This window comes from Anas acuta, chromosome 5, assembly GCF_963932015.1.
Source record: "Anas acuta chromosome 5, bAnaAcu1.1, whole genome shotgun sequence".
In the NCBI taxonomy this organism is placed as follows: Eukaryota; Metazoa; Chordata; class Aves; order Anseriformes; family Anatidae; genus Anas; species Anas acuta.
In genome coordinates, this window is record NC_088983.1 from 26,536,037 (window position 1) to 26,551,434 (window position 15,398).

A 15,398-nucleotide genomic window follows, 5' to 3' on the forward strand; every position below is an offset into this window, starting at 1 on the left:
CAGATTCAAACAACATCCCAAGACATTACCCCACGTGGTTTGAAACAGGAGTCTAGTTGTAAACGTGCAGCAGGTTGCTTTACAGGACAGCTCTCTGCTCTCCTTCTCACATGAAGCATTATCTGCTCTAGAAGAGAAGGGCATGAAAGTTTCTGCCTCTTCACGCATCCCCAGTCACAGCTCCCACGAGCAGCAGATTTTAGTCCTTTCACGGCTGTGAAATTCAAGAAGGAACTAAATTATAACCTTCGCATGCACAAAAACTCTAGAAGAAAAGCCATCAGGACTCCAGCCGTCAGCCCTCCTGACGCAAAGCGCTGGCATTAAAAATCTCTTTTCCCTCCTTAAATGCCAGGGAGCTGTGGGAGCAGTCAGCTTACCGGTGGGAGCAGATGAGCTGCAGGCCGCCCCGCAGGCGGATCTCAACGTGGGCACGGCAGGGGGAAGATGCAGGGGAACAGGGGCACGCTGCTGCGGAGCGAGGTCTCGGGTACCCCAGCCAAAGCGGAGGGGAAGCCTGGGGGAGGCACGCTCCAGCGAGCGTACAGCCAGCCAGCTACGTACCTTGGAGGCCGGCCAGGAAGGCAAAGCCTCTAAACAGCAGCAGAGCTCGCGACAAACCCCTCCAGCCTTACAGATGAGTTTAGAGAGCCTCGGCTGACTCGGCACAGAGCCCTCGGCTCGGCAACCCACAGCATCGGCCGAGTGCGGCGCTGCGAAGTGCCCTGGCACCAGGCTGTGGGGCCGGCACGCAGCCCGCCCTCGCCCACGCGAGCGGTGCCCCTGGGATCCTGCGAACACGAGCACATCTCTGCCCCTCACTGCTCAAATCCGGGAGGCGTTTTTTGAACTCGCACGTGGCCGGCGGATGCTGCCATTCGCAACGCTTCACACCAGGGATGATTCCTCCTCCTGTAACCGAGTGAGCCATCCCGCAGCTGCTGCCTTTAACCCCTCCGAGGGGACGGGCACAGCTCCCCAGATGGACCCAGCCAGGTTTTTTCCCCCCTCTCCAAGCAGATTAAATACGTTTCCAAGTTCAGGGAGTCTGCGTGTTGGCAGGTAATGGGTAGAGATTGCAGAATTAAGTTTCAATAAAAGGGTCACGTGGAAGGCTCCATCCTGCTCAGAGGAACACAATGAATTTCCTGCAGCCTTCGGTGGCTACCATTAAAAGCAGAGCCTTGCCACAGGGATCGCATCGTGCCCAATTAGCGCCCCGGCCGACTTCTGAGCCCCGCAGAGCCAGCGCAGGCACAGCAAAGCAAAATGAGCTGCCTTGCCTCATTTCTCATGGAAATGCTAAGTACTCCCAGCAGGGGCTGTATAAGAGGTAAGGCAAGCTACTCCACTCTCGTTGCCCTTTATTTGGGCAGCCATTATCAAATTTGACTCTAAAAAACAAAACCAGTAAGAACAAACGCAGAACAGCAGTAAAGGAAGCAACAAGCCAAAAGCTCTCTCAGTCAGAAAACGGGCACATCCCAGACTGGTCTCAGGTCCCGGTGTCCCCCAGCAGGCAGGTGGCTCTGCCTTAACCCTTCTGCTCTCCGGGAGGCAGCCGTGCCCGTCACCCCCCCGGGAAGGTGCCACTGTGACACGGGCAGACCCCATGGCCCCCCTGAGCATTACACCTGCTTCTAGCATCATTTTGATGCTCTCACCCACGAACGAGCATGCTTTCCAAGCCAGTGGGGTTCTTTGCAACCCTAAAAGCCTCAGACACTGATTCCTACAGAGCAAAACCCTTCCTTAACGCAGACACGGGGCAAGAGCCCAGGCAGGGGCTTACCACGGCGGCTGGCTGGAGGATGCAGCCCTGGCTCCACTGAAATGAAGGGGAATGTTGTTAACAAACATACAGTGAAACTCAGATTTTGACTGCTCTGCACAACAGGGAGAGCAAAGAGCGTTTGCCCAACAGGCTGAGGTTCTCTGAAACTCCCAGCCTGGCTCCTCAGGAGTTTGTGTTTCTTTTTTCCCTCCTCTCACAGGCCTGCAGACAGGAGGTGCAGGCAGCAGCCCCCGAGGCAACCTGCAGAGCCCCGTGGGATGGGAAGGAAGCTCTTCGCCAGCATCCCTGCTACACGAGGAGTGAGGCACAGGCCCGTGGCACAATGAGTGCTTCAGGCAAGCACCGCAGGGTGCGGGGATCAAGCGGAGAGAAGCGTCCTGCCACGGGCAGGCTGAATGGGCTGTTCCCTCCGTCATGCCTTTGCGGCCTCACAGCCTTCACCTGGCACCACGCAGCCACCTCAGCCAGCGCGGGAAGTAATGGCCTCTGTCATTAATTACCAAGTGCCACTTGGCAATTAATCCCGGGAGCTCGCACGCCGAGCGAGCCCAGGCAGACTCACCTCATCCAGAGCCGCCAGCAGGCGGATCCGCTCGGCTGCGGCCGCTCTGCAAATCATCGGGTGACTGGAAGCTTCAGAAACCTCGCCAAATAAATAAAACAAACCTCGGCAGGGCAGGTTCCCCCCGACAAGTAATTTTTCCCCCCCGTGGCACGCGGCACGGGGAGAGGCGGCGTGAGTCAGCCCGCCTTGGCAGCATGTCCAGCCAGGAAGGGCAGGACGCGTCGCCACGCCGGCACACGGGGAACACCCTCCAGACCGCGCTGTTTGCTCTGGGGAAGCCAACGCAGGCCCGACACAAAGCCTGTGAGTGCATGTTAGCCTCAGAAGTCATCCGAAACAGGTCCCCTCTCCCCTCCCACTCCATCAATCCGGCCCAAATTGGGTCAGCTCTGAACAATAACTGAATGCCATCCATTTAAGCCTCTGATGCAGTGCTGACATAATCCACGGCCTTTCATTCTCCTTCGCACTGCGAGTGCTGAAGATGCTTTTGTACAACCCCTGAAGTGCTCCATTTAAAAACCATGGTAACTAGGGCATTGCCTTCAGCTGCTCTTGAGAAAAAGCCATTCCCCTTTCCCCTCAACAGGCTCTTGGAAGGCTCGGGGGCAGACAGAAAAGCATTGCCCAAGTCAGACTGCTCAACCACGGTGGCCGGCATCGGGCTGCAGCTGGGCATCACTCACAAAGCGATGGGGGTGAGCTCGGCCCCACGAAAACCTGGGGGACACTCATCTCTGCGGCATGACAGCATGGCAGGTGGAGACAGAGAACTCCTCCTGGGTCCTGCAGCTGAGGAACACCCAAACGTCCCACCCCGAGCCACCACACATCTGACAGCCCAGTTGCAGCATTAGATAGGCAAATCATCCAGCTTGCTCCGAAAACTGCAGTGCTGCTGCTACAAGAAGGGCAGAGTTTGTGTAAGTTGTCCTGTTCTGGTATTTTAGCGCGACAAGCGGCTAAGCAGCCCTGTTATCTTTACGCTGCAGTAAAAGTTGAAGGGGTTTTGGTGGGGTTTTTCTTGCTAGCCACAGCTCTGAGGTGTTAAAAACGCTTCTGTGCTTCAGAATTTGGAAGCTTGTCTGCTGGCACCGCTGTCCTCCTTTCTGAAATGGAAACGTTCAGACGTGTGGGCACAGAGATCGGATGGAAAGAACGGGGCCACTGAAAGAGGCCATTAAATGGGAAAAAGCGAAGTGAAGAGGCCCTCTCAAAAAAGGGACGTTTGTCGAAGATGGAAGGCCCGCTGTTTGTTTTCCTTTAAAAAGAAAAACATTCAGAGCTCTGCGCTCATTAAAGAAGTCATACACGCCAGCAAGCCTAACGGCTTAAACATGACCTAAGCGCTGCACTCCCCCTCGTATGACATTTTAACAGCCTTTTTTCCAAATTCCACTACACACTGCTCTACGGAGCCACATTCCAAGATTTTAAAGGTTTTAAAAATAGAAGGGCTTTAATCCCAACGTCTGCAAAAATACCCTGCAAAAAAAAAAAAAAAAATTGGAGAAGCATGAAAAACAAAGTCTATCCTGTGAGGTAGGCTGCGCCACAAATGATGCCCAGAAAGACGCTTTGTGCTTGTCTGAAGGAGCTGAGCCAGGTTCAGCCTGGCTCCTGCTTACACTCGGTGTGTTTTGAGCCCCTGCAAATTGATTTGGAGTCGGAATTTACACCCAGTTGATGGAGATGCAAGCTCGTTGGAAGAGGGGCAGTTTAATGCCTGGCCTTAAAGAAAAGCCTCGCAAATGGGGCAACTGAGGCATGTAATGCTTAGCTGATTCCCCACGCGATCAGATGAAATGAAGTCTCACCTCTTGAGCAGAGACATCACAGAACCACAGAATAGAAAGGCTCGGGGTGGAAGGGACCTTAAAGATCATCTAATTCCACCTCCTGCCATAGGCAGGATGCTACCCACTGGACCAGGCTGCCCACAGCCCCATCCAACCTGGCCTTGAACACCTCCAGGGCTGGGGCATCCACAGCTTCTGTGGGCAGCCTGTGCCAGGACCTCACCACAGTGAAGGACTTCCTCCTAATATCTAACCTAAATCTACCCTCTTATTTAAGACTAAAGCATCACTGAACACTGGAGCTTCCAACAACCACAGGGCATTAGGCAGCAGCTCAGCCATGCCATAGAGCTCACTGCACTAACCTGTGCTCCCAAATGCAGCGGCTGACAGCCCCACTGTGCCATCGCTAACATCCAAAGCTGGTTACTGGTGCAGTCGAATTTTCTGCAGGGTGCTCGCTGCAGCCAGCCTGGGGTTTCTGTAACATCGCTGCTCCATCCAGCTTTTCCATGGGCAGGGAAGCAAGGCATAGCTCCAGCACAGGGGGTAAGGGCTGAGCATTTCAGCTCCCAGTACCTGACCAGAGCAACTGCTGGGTTCTGGGTTTTTCCACTTCCAAGTAAATATATTTCTTCTGGCTAACAAAACATTGTCTTTCCTGAGACAGTCTGTTGTGGTCAGAGAAGGGAAAAGGGTGACCTAAGGACAAGCTGATCAGTTAACTCTGAATTCCCTGACTCTGCTGTTCCTGCCACCACCCAACGTTAATTTTCAGCAGAAGAAAACTTACAGAGGGAAACAACACAACTTGGGAAATTCTCACAACACAGTCTACTCCACAACAGCCCGTCAGAGGGACTGCAGTTATTTTCCTTGAAGATTTGTTTATGGAAGAGCTGCACGCTTTGAAGGCCGAACGTAGAAGCTCAGGTGAACCCCATGGTGATCCTAAAGCGTTAACCGTGCAGCTTGAGGTGACCATGCTGAACATGCAGCATTCAGGGCTGGTTAGGAACCTGCTGCCAAAGGAAATAAACCTCTTCAACGCAGGGATTCACAGCTCCTTATACTGAGTGAGGAAAGATAACGTGGGCTTAGAGGTATCAAAGTGCCACTGGACAGGGCTGCACAGCCCGGCAGCTGTGTGAGGGTCTGCAGGAGCAGGTAGCAGCATGCTCCCATCCGGGGAGAAAGGCAAAGACCGAAGGCGTTCAGAGTTGGAGTTACTGCGCCCTCAGCTCTAAATTACTGGGAATAACATTAGAAAGGGTCTTACGCTTCTGTAAGGAACAAAGAAAAGGAGCCAGCATCACAAGGGGCTTGCCACTGCCACATGCTTACAGCAACCAGGTACGGCAAGCAGGTGTGTTGCTTTTATAGTCTCAAGAGAAAATAACAATAAGGCATTGCCCTTCAGGTGAACCTTACAAAAGAAAGCTTAAAAAAATGAAGAAGCTCCTGACCCTGAAATCAGCCTAGCAGATCTCTACTCTGTTAGGGCTTCGAATGCAGAACTTTATGATGGGAATGCCCAGGCTGCCCCGACTTGCCAGCAGCAGCCGTCACTGACCCCCAGCACATCTCTTCAGCCTGACCACCAGGAGCACGTGGAGAAGCCCCAGCTCGCCCCCAGCTCTCACTGCACACGGGGAAGCCAGGAAGAGTTTGCTCACAGGCAAGTTTGTGAATGTTTCGACAACTGCCTCCTCCTTCGAGCAAGCTGCCCAAAAGCTCCCCCGAAGCTGGGCCCCCTGCCACGTTCCCCGGCTGCCCTGGCTAATGAGATGGCTGTTTGCAAACACGCGCTGACAGACACTCTGGCAAGCAGCTCCGTACCACGCTCAGCACAACCACAGCTGCTCCCAACCTGTGAGGAGACTCCTCCGTCCCCGCACCAAACCTGTGTGCACACTGCTGAGCACTGCAGGTACCACTCCCCTTCCTTTTTTCCATGGCTCAAAGGCCTTTTTTAATCACGTCTTCACAGCTGGCTCAGAACACCACCAGGAGCATGGCCTGCCCCAAGATCAGACACAGCAGGCTTCTGATTTTGGAGATCCGGTGGGTGATCTTTAAAACCTAACACCTGTGGTCTTTGGTCCATGCTCTCCACTCCCCCCTGAAGGGGAAGGACGGGGCCATGGCAAACCTCAACCTGAACAGCAAGGTTTTGGCTTTGCATTGGCACAAGGTTCTTCAAAGGACACGGAAGAGCGAAGAAAGCTGCTTCCACTTAGTGCAGGAGATGGAGAAGTCTGAAGTGACCTTGGTTCAGCACACACCTCTGCAGCAGGAGGCTCTGCTGTGGCACAGGGGTAGGAACAACACAGGGCGTCCTCCAGGTGTTTACTGGGGCTTTTATGCTACTTGAGACCTTGAAATCAAAGCTTGGGCCTTCCTGAGACCACGTGTGCAGCAGCCCCAGAGATCCGTGGCTCAGGAGGCCTTCCCCGTGGTAGCCCCTGGTGCAAGGAGCGATGCTGCAATGCCCTGTGCCTGTCCTCAGGAGGAGGAAACCTCCCAACCACACTGCAGCGCTCGATCCAGGTGGGAGAGGAGGAAGATGCAGATGTTGGAAGATGGGCCGCAGCGAGCCAGGAGGGAAACTGATCCACTAGCCAAGCGGAGAAGACAGAAGATGCTACTAACCCCTACTCGTGCGCAACCTTTGGGCTGCTCCTGGGCTCCCCAGTGGTACTATTGCACTGAGGGAGCTCACCAGGAGCAGCTGCACACCTGCAGCCAGAGGTTCACCATCTCACAGCTGAGACCACCAAAGACTCAAAGACACAAAGAGGCCAGCAGGGCAAGGATAAGAGAAGAAAATGCCGTGTAACAGCAGTCCTTTAGCTCTACTCAGCAGAGCTCACAGCACCCTGCTCTGCTTATTATTCCTGTAGTAACCTCCCGTTACTTTACCTGGTTCTGGTCTCAGGTAAGGCACAAATCCTGCGTGTGCAGTGAATCAAGGAAACTGTGAGGACGCATTATTTAGCTTTCTTGCTGCTTGCTATGTTCTGTCCCAAGAAGCCCTCTGACAGGGCTTGGAGATGTACCTCTAGCTGCTGAAAACACCGAGCACTCCTCTGCTAGCGACCGAGATGTCTCAAACTGTACGGTTTCAGCAAAGAGCTCTCAAAAATAAACCACAAGGGCTATCGCAAAAGCAGGTTAGGCTTTCAACTTTGCAAGACGAGCATAAAACCACCGGAAACACAACCTGCCCCATCACCCAAAATGCCAGCAAACTTCCCTAGACACATGCACCACCTCCGTATTTCACAGACACGGGCGTTGCGCTCACCTATCCCTAGACAACAATTTATCAACTCAGCTAATGCTTGGTTTGCTCCTCCCCTCCCCCTTATCTTGTCACAGATAAAGCCCCTTCTCACAGTACTATGGTAACTGTGGATCTTATCACTTAAATCATCTCAGCTCCAACCGAAGGCCCTTCCGGGTGACACCAGAGCTACATGTATGTTCCAGCACTTCTGTTCCTAGCACCAGTCCACAGAAGACAGGGAAGGGGGAGAGCTTACAAGATCTCATTGGGAAGAGAAACCAAGGCACAAGGGAAACCAGTCACCCAGTTCCCACTCTATGCATCTCCAGTCCTCCCAGCAAGGCTCAGCACTGGGAAGACACAAGGCTTGGCACAGAAGTGGCGATTCGAGCCTACTCCCTCTGCCAGTTCCATCAAGCAGGAGCTCTCATTACCCACAGAAACTGGCACAGCTTTCCCTTTGCCTCCAAAGTCAACATTAAATAATGCCTCAGTGTGCAAGGAGCAGGAACCTGTGGACAAGCAAAGAAAATCTTTGCTGAGAAAAGGCCAGAAACCCCCCAGAACTGTCCTCCCCACGCACCACAGTAAATAATTACGCTGCCAGAAAGTGCAGAGGATGACAGCTCTCCATACTTTCCCCTTCGGACAGCCCACAGGCATCCTGTGCATCCATTCACTTGGGTGCATTATCATCTCTATCCGGCAGCCCCAAGAAGACAACTCTTACATTGGGACCTCTGAGGTGGGTTTTGGGTGCAGTTGATTTTTAAGTCAGCTCTGGCAATTTGAAGAGATGGGGCTGGTTATTTTAACATCACACTTTTTGGAAAACCAAAGCAAGTTCACGTGCAGCTTTCAGTGCTTTTAACTGAGGGGTTAAGTGGTGAGAGCAGCCAGCTTCTGTCCTCCTCTGGATGAACCACAGAGATCAGGCCACTAGCGAGCATCCCTCTCACTTCATTTCTAGCTGCAAAGACAGCAAAGGGCGTGCAGCTACGGCATGGAAAGTCTGATGAACTGCCTAACGCTTCAGCGGGAGAGTAAATGCAAGATGTGCAACAAAAACGTCTGCTGAGTAATAGATACGGGGTCATGTGGGGTGTTTCCAAATTCCTGCTCTTTAGTATATGAGTTCAACAACTCTTCTGGCAAGACTCTCAATACAATGAAGCACAGACCATTTTTTTCAACCAAGGCTGCAATTAACCTACTTTCCCTGCAATTAAGAGGTCAGTTCCAACCCCCTGCAAAGCCTTTGCCTAAAAGCAGACTCCAGAGCAGCCCAGTCGAGGCAGACAGTCTGTCATCACGAAATATTCAGCCGTGGGCATCATAAAAAAAGCCACCTATGTGCTGAAGCACGCAACTGAAGAGCCTGCAGGAGCCACTGGTTTCACGCAAAGCACGTTAGGAATGAAGAATGATTGTTCACCGCTCGGTGAAAGGCAGTCAGATGGCACGTTATAAAAGTCCAACAAAAGGAGGAAATGCTTCTTCCGTGTGACACACGCTTGGGCTGGGACACGTTCTGCTGCTTCCATCGAGTTAGAGAAGCTGCCTGAGAAGTAACACACGAACTGCAGGAGAACAGGGCCATCTGTCGCTGCTAAAGCCACGACTTTCCACAACTCTCCCTCCTTCCCTGAGGATCCGCACCGGGTATGCCTGGGCCAGTGCTGGCTGAGGTGGAGCTGGCTGGAGCCAGCGTGGAAGATCTTCCACGCTTGAGTCACCACGCACTGCGAGTACGGTGCCAGTGGAGAGAGCTTTGGGCTCCAGCCCTTCATCCTGGCGTGTTAGGTGAGCACCTCTGCAAGAGGAGCAGGCACGAAGGGATCACGGCCACTGCTAACCTCCACCTGCTCCTCCTCGGGCAGCAGACTTGAGGGGAAATGCTGTTTGCTGTGGTGCAGAGCCCCAGGCAGCGAGGGGCAGCATGTCCTGTCTTCTCCACAGCGTGTCACCCAACCACACGCTGCAAGCATTCAAACAAGTGAGAACGAGCCCAGCAACCCTTCAGAGGCAGCTCAGGCTCCCAGTGATCCCCAGCCAGTTGTACAAGACCTACCCAGCATCCACAAGCACCCTGCTCACTGACAGCCTGTTCAGAAAGGCAGCTGCTCCCAGCCCAAGGGGCCACGAGCTTCCCCTCTGTCTGCCCAGACAGCCCCGACACATCAACCGCTGCAATCAGACACTGCGATGTGCTTCCCAAATTCTTGGGCCACCAGTTAGGACAAATCTCCAGGAAGGCAGGCCAGGATCACCTCCAAACCACAGCTTTTCCCCAGTAAACACTTACCCAAACCATTAATGGGTGGATGGTGCTGGAAGGCCATAAAAACTGATACATGCACAGGGAAAAGGAAGACAGCCCTGGGTCATGCTGCTGAAGAAAGCTTTTTAAAGCCATTTATTCCTGCACTCGCCCTCTAGCATTGAAGCACCAAGACCTTGATGCTGGTTCCAAGCTGTTCCTCTATTCGACCAAGCAAACATCCGAGGTGAGTGCCAGTGAGCCTGCCAGGACGGCTGCTGGGGAGTTTTTCCTTCAGCCCAAAACCTCTCCTCGCTCCATCAAACTGGTAGGAGATGCTGTACCAGTAATAAGGAGCAGAGAGATCAGAGATCCTTCTCCCTGCGGCAAGCAGCCATCCAGAACAGAACATCAGCAACAAAATGAATTTTCAGGTGGTGGGCTCTCTTCTTCTGGCACATTTATCCACTTCTCCAGAGGGGTAATCACCAGGGATTTGTCCTCCAAGGGATGTGACCTCAGCTGCTTTGCCAAGGCACTTTGCTTGCCTTCTGCCTCAGTGTCAGAAGTGTGCACGCAGAAAAGGAAGCACTGGCTCGTTCCTGTAGCTACTTTGCAACCGTGCTGACCAACTCTTCCTGTTTCTCTGCAGTCACCCTACACTTCCCACTCCCGGTGACTGCTTCAAGCATCCGGACGTGCTGTGAGCGGCCGGGGCTCTCCCACCAGGTTACTTGTTCAAGCACCTCCAGATACAAGGAGGCAGGTGATAAAATAATAATTTACTAAAACGTTATGAGGGTAAAAACATGGATGCTCTCACTGGTTGCTAGTTAAAAGCCTCTGAACTGAGGGGTGTGGACAGCACAGCCAGGAAAAAGCCTTGGTCAGGCACCTCTCACTCCACAGAGAGGTGAGGATTAAGTGGCAACAGCACAAACCTCTGGGGCTGGCGGGGAGTTTCGGGGCAAAACCCTTTGCAGCTGCAGCACTTGTCTGGGGAGATGGGCACACGGGGCACAGCGGGTACCCGCAGCACCTTCCCTCCAGCACATCTGCTTTCTCAGGGACGGCAGCACCAGCTCCCTGCACACTTCCAAAACAACCAAACAACCCTTTCTATATATACAACATATCCAAACAGTCCCAGGCTTGGCAAACCCATAAAGCAGTTCCCCTCAAGACCTGTCTGAAGGCAGAGGTGAGGAAGAGCCGGGCTGCAGTGCTGGGAAGGCCTGCACCCAGCGCTGCTGGAAAGGCGCGCACAGATCCGTGTAACGCTTCAGGGCAGACAAATCCCTCCACTCACAACATTAAAACCAGGACATGCCATCAACAGGGCCTGTTCATTCACAGTCCCCGAGCTGTGAGGAAATGAGAGCTGACAGCAGCATCAATACAAGCAGCCTGTCCTCTCTGTTCACAAGACTCACACGCCAGCAGCACACCCCGCTGGCATTTCCTACCTGCTCTTTACATTTGGCACCAGCCTCTCGTCACGCAGCTAAAACACTTACTCTCATGTCTTCTCTCACCTCGTACCAGCTTCCGGCAGCAAGAAGAGCACACAGGCCTCCTCCGCTGGTGTTATTTCTGGGTTACAGATGCTGGTATACAAACTATATGCTATATCCAAAAAAAATGATTTTAACATTCACTGACCTTATTCGGCACCTGAAACAGAGGTGTAGGCGAAGGCTGGGACCAGGTTCCCTTCTTCCCTGCTGTACTTCTCATTGCACTGAAACTGAGCTGGGGAACAGATCTGAAGCTGCCCTGCAGAGGTTTCATCTACATGGGGCAAGAGCTGAAGTCTGCCTTCCTGCATCCCAGCTCAGCATCTTCTTCATCATCCCCCAGTCTGCTTTCGCCTAGGATTACACCACAGGAACGTCTGCATCACCTCTCAGATGGCTGTGCTGACTACAGACCTCCTGCCATCAAAATTGCACCTTTCTGGCTAAAGCAGCAAGCCTTTGGAGGTCTCTGATGAGTTGTTTTTTCCTCCCTCAACTCTATCGGTTCATCTGAATAGCAAGCACTTCCTTTGTTAGTTTTGGTTTCTGTTTTGTTCGGAGGTTATTTCTGTCTGCTGACTTTTTTTTGAGCTGCTCTTCATGAAAAAAGCCCAGCTCCAGGCTGCAGTGTAACCTGTGCGTTAGGACGGCTGGCATGCTGCTCTTTTTCATCTACTACTAACCATTGCTTTTTTCCCCTTCAATTCCAGGCAAACAGCTCAGCCTCTAGGGAAAAGAGGCAGCAACTTCGCACATCTCAAGTCAAGCAGAGTGTTTAAGTGCAGAGTCCGCAAAACACACACCTGCGAGGCACGCAGACCCAGCTGGTGCCCTCCAACATCTGCTCTGCAGCCTGAGGAGCAGCTCCTCACCTCTCCTCTGCAGCAAGTAACCCCAAAAAATCCTCTTGGAAGCTCAGATCCACCTCACTGCTGTTTTAATCCTGACCAAAATAAAGCTGAAAGAACAAAGCAGACACGCGGTTGTAGGCACAGTGTTTGGATTGAGATAAACCTCCCTGCAACTTACAGCCTGGATTATATTTGCCTTAAATCTATTTTAGCCAGCCTGTGTTTGGTCGTCTATTGAGCACTACCAACAACACAACCTCATCCTTCATCAGCCCTGGGGACTGATGAAAACACAGTCACCAGCCTTAATTCTGACGTTGAACTGACACAATGACCAGCCACAACCACGCCATGCATGTGATTGTGCCCAGCTTCACCACTCCACGTGGAAAACTTGAGGAGCCTTCACAAGCCCCAAGTCCTACTCGCAAAATAACACTTGGCTGTGTGCAGAGTATGTTTCAGATTAGGCTTTGTTTTCTTTTAATATTGTCAGCTCTCATCTTTGAGGCCAGATCAAGAGATTGCTTTGCAGTATTTTGCATGCATCTATTTTGATAAAACGTGGCAGTTTTATTGTTTCGTTTTCTCCCCTGGTCTCAGAGGAATCTCCTCCACAACACTCACAGCTAAAGAAGCAACGCCCGTTGGTCAAAAACAGAACCAGGCAGTCTGGCCAGCTGCACGCTTTGAATATCTTTTGTGGTTTTATACAGCAGAACTAAGAGAAATCAAGAAAATAATTGTTAGTTTCATAAATTGTTATTCTGGATTTTGAAGGAAAATAACATGCAACTGAAATTAATCAGAAGACTTGTATTTGGTAGAGTCACATCTCCCAGTTAAAAAAAAGAAGATGGCCCGATGTGAAGATCAACCCAACTCAAAACACGCATGAACACAGTGATTTTTCACGGTTAGTCCCACAGTTAGGACAGCCCTTCATTAGATAGACGAACGGTTTTGAATAATGGCAATAGTTGCATCATCCAAGCACACAGGTAAAGCTTCACAGTACGCATTCTTCATGTTGCTCATACCATAGCAGTGCACAAAGCACAAAAAAGGAGGAAAAGACACTGTCACTCAGAAATAATCTTAGGTATTCAGGGAACTATCAATTAAAAGCTTTTCCAAAAAATTACAATTACCAGTTGACCTAATTCTAACCAGGGTTTGCAAGGAGCAGCACCTTCAACTTCCTACGTTACACCTTTGTGTTTTTAGGCACCTATGATTACACCTTGCTGTGTGACACAGTCAGGTCCTTTGTTCAAGTATTCCTTCGTTTAATCTACATATAAAGCCTTCTGAAGCGTGAACATCGGTATTTTTGGCTGGTAACTGAGAAAAAAACAAAGAAACAGCTGCTTAGAGCAGCCTTCAGAGAAGCAAGGTTAAATAAGGACAGAAAATGCACCTCTTCCTATGGAAATAAGTCATCACCATGCTTAGAGTACTACTCCAGTTCAATATAAGCAAGCACCACATTGTTCTGTGAAAAAGCAATACTGCTCCACACCTATCACCAAGCCCCCCAGAGGGCCTGACACGACCAAGTATGATTTTATGATTTGAAAGTCGTCAAGGGCTGAAAAATGAGGATTCAGCCTCCTGTGCTCTCAGCACGTAAACTAAAGCTGCCCTTCCGTAAGGCCTAGCCAAGGAAAAGCATCTCCAAAGGAAAACGGAAAGGTTTTAATTGCAATTAAAAGCACTCAGGTTTGCAGTTTTAAACACACATACTCAGAAAAAACACTCTGACATACATTCATCTCATGTAGTTTCTGTAAGGGCATCTTCATTACAGTGTGAAGGGTAGGTAGAAACTAATTAATTCAGCATGCGTTTGGCCTCCAGTTGCTTAATCAAAACATTTCTCTATGACCACTGAAGTAGTTAGATCACATGCAACCTGTTTTGACTAGGAGATGCGCCACTGGTTTCTCACATGTGGATTTTATTGCAAAATTCTGGTGATTTTATTCCAAAGTCCTGGAAAAAAAAACACAACTGACCGAAAGGATAAATGAGAACAGTGACTTTAAAAAAGGTTAGTAATCACTACATGTGTGTCCCCCTGCTCCACACACCCTTTTAATGCCTTTTTTATTTTTCTTATCTGAATGGGGAAGGAAACCTACAACAATAAATCATTTCACGTCTTGGTGAGGAACAGCACTACGAGGGCCATCTCACAGCAATACATCACCTAAACAAAAGAAGGAGAAAAAAAAAAAACACCAACCAACCCTTCCTTCACTGAAAAGAAACCACATTACTGGCCCTTTTGCTGCAGGCACTGAAACACTGTAAAAGCACTCATGTGCCCAGCTCTGTGCTCTGGCACGCCACAAAGAAAGATGAATTAAGGAGTCCCAAACCACCGGCGACTCCAGGGAGCACTGTTTTCCTGCACAGTGCTGGCTGCAGCCAGGGGCAGATCTGCTTCCAATTCAACCCAGAATTACACAAATACATTCCTGTACATGGGGAGCCCCAGCTCTAAGAGCACCCGTCCCGGTGCCACATGCTCCAGCCAACGCCGTGCACACACAGTAGCGGATGAGCGCATCATCGTGGCCCGTCCTCAAGCCCTTTGCCCACTGGAGTCCTCCCACTGCCGGATCAGATGCCTAGCACCCAGCCAGCAAGACCAACATCCACAAGCAGACCAGGAACAAGTCAAACACATCCCAGGAGACACCACTGCTATGCCCCAAATACCACCTACCTGGGCTGACAACCCAAAGCCTTTCCCCAGTATTCAGTCCTCAAAGTGGAGGGAGGAACCAGCCACCCAGACAAACAAATAATGCCCACTCGTTGGCTAAAAGATATCTACTTCCAAGAAATATCAGTGGGGAAAGCTGTTATTGCTGCTTCAATTAGGGGAGCAAACCCAAGTCTTTGCACAGCCAGGAGACCACATTCCAAACTAACTAGGGGAGATCTGCAGATGGACATCGTGCCGACAGAGCCCAGCTTCTGCGATCAAAGTGGGTAAAAGAGATCAATATCCTCAGTGCCAAGCGACAGCAGGCCTAGGAAATGAACATGCTTACAAATCCTAGTAATAACCTGTTATTTCTGGAGAGAATTGCAGGGAGGGAGAAATAGTTGTTGGGCTGGAAGAGGAGGAACAGATGCTGTTTAGAAACCTGGAGCAGAGAAACCTCAAGTTTCAACAAAAGTAAATTCCATCAAGCCTATGAAGTCCTCGTCAGAGCTGAACTTAGCATGATCTTAAAGAAAACTGTCCAGAAAAACAACCTGAAAGCCCAAAAGAATCATGCTTTCAGGAACTCAAACGTGAGCGCTA

General features: G+C 51.0%; 1 protein-coding gene across 6 annotated transcripts in view; it reads right to left on the reverse strand.

Annotated features, from left to right (window-relative positions):
- LOC137857170 (USP6 N-terminal-like protein) overlaps positions 1-15,398 on the reverse strand; it is a 75,379-nt gene that overhangs the window by 41,570 nt on the left and 18,411 nt on the right. Inside the window, exon 1 of one of the 6 annotated variants that reach the window (XM_068683358.1) lies at positions 11,371-11,667. The exons of 2 other annotated variants lie outside the window; for them this stretch is intronic. The gene's annotated coding sequence lies outside the window, so the exon portion shown is untranslated. Of the gene's footprint in view, positions 1-380; positions 512-564; positions 590-9,753; positions 10,277-11,370; positions 11,668-15,398 lie in introns of those variants that run through there. 3 more of the 6 variants (XM_068683359.1, XM_068683361.1, XM_068683360.1) reach the window with 3 other exon arrangements.